We start from the raw sequence: 6,000 nt of genomic DNA, 5'->3' as shown, positions 1-6,000 counted from the left end.
AGATCATATATTATGTCACAGGGCAACTCTTAGACATTATAAAGGAGTAGAGATAATACCATGAATCTTATCTGATCATAATGGAATGAAACTGGAAATCAACGATAAAAGAAGGAAGGAAAAATCATGCATCACTTGGAGAATGAACAATAGGTTACTGAATGATCAATGGGTTATAGAAGACATCAAGGAGGAAATTAAAAAATTCTTAGAGATAAATGAAAACACAGACACAACATATCGGAATCTATGGGACACAATGAAAGCAGTTCTAAGAGGAAAATTCATTGCTTGGAGTTCATTCCTTAAAAAAAGAAAAAACCAACAAATAAATGATCTCACACTTCATCTCAAAATCCTAGAAAAAGAAGAGCAAAACAACAGCAAAAGAAGTAGAAGGCAAGAAATAATTAAAATCAGAGCTGAAATTAATGAAATCGAAACAAAAGAAACAATTGAAAAAATTGACAAAACTAAAAGTTGGTTCTTTGAAAAAATAAATAAGATCGACAGACCCTTAGCCATGCTAACGAAGAGAAGAAGAGCGAGAACTCAAATTACTAGCATACGGGATGAAAAAGGCAATATCACAACAGACACTTCAGAAATACAGATGATAATTAGAAATTATCTTGAATCCTTATACTCCAATAAAATAGAAGATAGTGAAGGCATCGATAAATTTCTTAAGCCATATGATCTGCCCAGATTGAGTCAGGAGAATATAGACAACCTAAACAGACCAATATCAATTGAGGAAACAGAAGAAGCCATCAAAAGACTACCAACTAAGAAAAGCCCAGGACCTGATGGGTATACAGCAGAGTTTTACAAAACCTTTAAAGAAGAACTAATACCAATACTTTTCAAGCTATTTCAGGAAATAGAAAAAGAGGGAGAACTTCCAAATTCATTCTACGAGGCTAACATCACCCTGATTCCTAAACCAGACAAAGACACTTCAAAGAAAGAAAACTACAGACCAATATCTCTAATGAACCTAGATGCAAAAATCCTCAATAAAATTCTGGCGAATCGGATACAAAAACATATCAAAAAAATTGTGCACCATGATCAAGTAGGTTTCATCCCTGGGATGCAAGGCTGGTTCAATATACGGAAATCAATAAATGTTATTCACCACATCAATAGACTTAAAGATAAGAACCATATGATCATCTCGATAGATGCAGAAAAAGCATTCGACAAAGTACAGCATCCCTTTATGTTCAAAACTCTAGAAAAACTAGGGATAACAGGAACATACCTCAATATTGTAAAAGCTATCTATGCTAAGCCTCAGGCTAGCATCATTCTGAACGGAGAAAAATTGAAGGCATTCCCTCTAAAATCTGGAACAAGACAGGGATGCCCTCTCTCACCACTTCTGTTCAACATAGTTCTCGAAACACTGGCCAGAGCAATTAGACAGATGAAAGAAATTAAAGGCATAAAAATAGGAAAAGAAGAACTTAAATTATCAGTATTTGCAGTTGACATGATTCTATACCTAGCAGACCCAAAAGGGTCTACAAAGAAACTATTAAAGCTAATAAATAAATTCAGCAAAGTGGCAGGATATAAAATCAACATACATAAATCCAAGGCATTCCTGTATATCAGCGACAAATCTTCTGAAATGGAAATGAGGACAACCACTCCATTCACAATATCCTCAAAAAAAATAAAATACTTAGGAATCAACCTAACAAAAGAGGTGAAAGACTTATACAATGAAAACTACAGAACCCTAAAGAGAGAAATAGAAGAAGATCTTAGAAGATGGAAAAATATACCCTGTTCATGGATAGGCAGAACTAACATCATCAAAATGGCGATATTACCAAAAGTTCTCTATAGGTTTAATGCAATGCCAATCAAAATCCCAACGGCATTTCTTGTAGAAATAGAGAAACCAATCATGAAATTCATATGGAAAAATAAAAGACCCAGAATAGCAAAAACAACTCTAAGCAGGAAGTGTGAATCAGGCGGTATAGCGATACCAGACTTCAAACTATACTACAGAGCAATAGTAACAAAAACAGCATGGTACTGGTACCAAAACAGGTGGGTGGACCAATGGTACAGAATAGAGGACACAGAGACCAATCCACAAAATTACAACTATCTTATATTTGATAAAGGGGCTAAAAGCATGCAATGGAGGAAGGATAGCATCTTCAACAAATGGTGCTGGGAAAACTGGAAATCCATATGCAACAAAATGAAACTGAATCCCTTTCTCTCGCCATGCACAAAAGTTAACTCAAAATGGATCAAGGAGCTTGATATCAAATCAGAGACATTGCATCTGATAGAAGAAAAAGTTGGCTACGATCTACATACTGTGGGGTCAGGCTCCAAATTCCTCAATAGGACACCCATAGCACAAAAGTTAATAACTAGAATCAACAAATGGGACTTACTCAAACTAAAAAGTTTTTTCTCAGCAAGAGAAACAATAAGAGAGGTAAATAGGGAGCCTACATCCTGGGAACAAATCTTTACTCCTCACACTTCAGATAGAGCCCTAATATCCAGAGTATACAAAGAACTCAAAAAATTAAACAATAAGAAAACAAATAACCCAATCAACAAATGGGCCAAGGACCTGAACAGACACTTCTCAGAGGAGGACATACAATCAATCAACAAGTACATGAAAAAATGCTCACCATCTCTAGCAGTCAGAGAAATGCAAATCAAAACCACCCTAAGATACCATCTCACTCCAGTAAGATTGGCAGCCATTATGAAGTCAAACAACAACAAGTGCTGGTGAGGATGTGGGGAAAAGGGTACACTTGTACATTGCTGGTGGGACTGCAAATTGGTGCAGCCAATTTGGAAAGCAGTATGGAGATTTCTTGGAAAGCTGGGAATGGAACCACCATTTGACCCAGCTATTCCCCTTCTCAGTCTATTCCCTAAAGACCTAAAAAGAGTATACTACAGGGACACTGCTACATCGATGTTCATAGCAGCACAATTCACAATAGCAAGACTGTGGAACCAACCTATATGCCCTTCAATAGATGAATGGATTAAAAAATGTGGCATTTATACACAATGGAGTATTACTCTGCATTAAAAAATAACAAAATCATGGAATTTGCAGGGAAATGGATGGCACTAGAGCAGATTATGCTAAGTGAAGCTAGCCAATCCCTAAAAAACAAATGCCAAATGTCTTCTTTGATATAAGGAGAGTAACTAAGAACAGAGTAGGGAGGAAGAGCATGAGAAGAAGACTAACATTAAACAGGGACGAGAGGTGGGAGGGAAAGGGAGAAAGAAGGAAAATTGCATGGAAATGGAAGGAGACCCTCATGGTTATACAAAATTACATACAAGAGGAAGTGAGGGGAAAGGGAAAAAAGGGGGAGAAATGAATTACAGTAGATGGGGTAGAGAGAGAAGATGGGAGGGGAGGGGAGGGGAGGGGGGATAGTAGAGGATAGGAAAGGCAGCAGAATACAACAGACACTAGTATGGCAATATGTAAATCAGTGGATGTGTAACCAATGTGATTCTGCAATCTGTATACGGGGTAAAAATGGGAGTTCATAACCCACTTGAATCAAAGTGTGAAATATGATATGTCAAGAACTATGTAATGTTTTGAACAACGAACAATAAAAATTTTTAAAAAAAATTTTACCATGTGACATGTACTATTTTTAAGCATTTTCCTTATATTAAAACATGATTTTCAAAGATTCTTATGAAAAAAAAAGAACTTCTGTAAGTAGCAAGTGGGTTACTGCATTTAAAGCATAAGAAAACTACCTAGAGACAATTAGATCCCTGCCGGCAATTTTCTTATTTGTGGTGGGTTTTACCAAAAATTTTTAATCCACTTCCTTGGGAAGGTCTTCATTGCATGAATCCTTTGTGGTTTGGTGAAACTAAGTGAATAATTCCTGCCAATGTGTTGGTAATACAAATCATGAGTTTAGCTTTTAGGGTAGAGTGATGTATTTCCAGTACCAAGTTGGGGAAAGCCTCCCTGTCCGGCATAGCCACCACCAGGGTTGGAGATGCAGCCATTTCAAAGACCTGTGTTTCTCAAGGACCCAAAGACAGACACAGCCTGAACAGCCACTGAAGACATACAGTGGTGCAAGACTATACCTTTGTTGTTCAAAGCCACTGAGATTTCTGAGTTGTTTCTATAGCAAACTGACTAGTATATTGGTCTGTTTTCTGTTAAATGTGGCAAAATACCTGAGATAACCAACTTAAAAGGAGGAAAGGTTATTTTGACTCATGCTTAGAGGTTTCAGCCCCAGGTCAGTTGGCTCTTTTATTTTGCGCTTCTCAGTACCCAGTATATCATGGTAAAGCATATGGCACAGGAGGTCTGTTCATCTCATGGCAGACAGGAAGCAAAGAGAGAAACAGAAAGGGGCCAAGGTTCCATATCCCCTCAAGGACATGCCCTGAAAGCTAGGCCCACCCTAAAACTTCCACCATCTTTTTTTTTATAGCAGGGATTGAACTCAGGGGCATTCAGCCACTGAGCCACATCCCCAGCACCATTTTGTATTTTATTTGGAGACAGGGTCTCCCTGAGTTGCTTAGAACCTTGCTTTTTGCTGAGGCCAGCTTTGAAATCACGATTCTCCTGCCTCAGCCTCCCAAGCCACTGGGATTACAGGTGTGCATCACTACTCTCAGCTTTACCAACTCCTAATAGCACCCCAGGATGTAGACAAAACATTCAATGCATGGGCCTTTAGGGACACTCCTGATCCATACTACTACACCTAGTGCATCCTCATTTAAAATCTTTACCCGAAATTAACTGAAGATTTTTAGATTAAAAGTTGCTATTTTTAGAAGTGTTACCTGTCAATCAGCCTAAATTGTCTTATTAAGATTGGCTAAAGATATCTGCTCTCCAGGTCAAATACCTGAAAAACAGTACTGTGTAATGCAAGTAGCCAAAATGAGGTGTATCAGCAGTCGTTCAATCCCATCTGGTATTACTAGTGGTGTGAGCTGCTGGAACTGCATCTGCAGCTGTGAGTGTGTGCAGTCTCCTTCAGGATGTTTTTTTCTAGCTATTGAAACATTTTTCTGTCCAATAAGCGTATGTCATTTTTCTTGATTCCTGCTTTGCAAAGCATATGGGTAGAGTGTTGGACTTACCTCGGCTGCTTCTCTGCAAAGTGGTGAGGTTGGTTGCAAAGCAGATGACTATAGGAAATAAGAGTTTCTGCAGAAGTAATAGATTATAGACAGTCTAATTCCCAATTGTTTGATCTTTAATTGAACCTGGTTAAATCCATCATCTTTGCTCCATGAGGCAACTCCAGGGAAGGTTTGAATCTGAGTTTAGGAGGCTGAATAACAGAAGCTTTGAAATTTGGATCCATTTCACAAATCCATGCAAAATCAGCTAAACAAACATTGTTCAACAGATACTAACTATAGCTTTATGGTCTTACCAGTGGGTTCCTTTGTATACAATTTGGCAAAGGTTATCTGAAATACAAATGCTAACCCTAAAACTAGAGAAATTGTCAGAGATTTTTGGTGATATTTAATGCCAGGTAACAAATTAAATAAAACCAAGTATCATGAAGAATTATAATCATAGGTACAATTCCATTAATATCTTACCAACAAAACTGCATGTGGGGATATATGTTGTGTCACAAGTCTATGAATAAAAGAGACTATTTGCTAATTTGTTTGGAAAATAGATTATATACTAGAAAAACTTAAAATTTAATAGAAGTTAATGCTAAAAATAATGAATTAAGTTGCTATCTCTGATGGGGCAAATCCTTTGCAAGCAAAAACCAAGATTGATTTAGGAATACAAACCAAAACCACCAAGAGAAACCACTTCACAGCTGTAAGGACGGCTATGATAACCAAAATGGAAAATAACAAATGTTGGCAAAGAGAGAAACTAAAACTCCTTTAACATTTCCCATGGAATTATAAATGGTGGAAACAGTTTGGTGGCTCCCCTACAAGTTAAAC

This window comes from Marmota flaviventris, chromosome 19, assembly GCF_047511675.1.
Source record: "Marmota flaviventris isolate mMarFla1 chromosome 19, mMarFla1.hap1, whole genome shotgun sequence".
Taxonomy (NCBI): Eukaryota; Metazoa; Chordata; class Mammalia; order Rodentia; family Sciuridae; genus Marmota; species Marmota flaviventris.
This window is presented reverse-complemented; position numbering follows the sequence as displayed.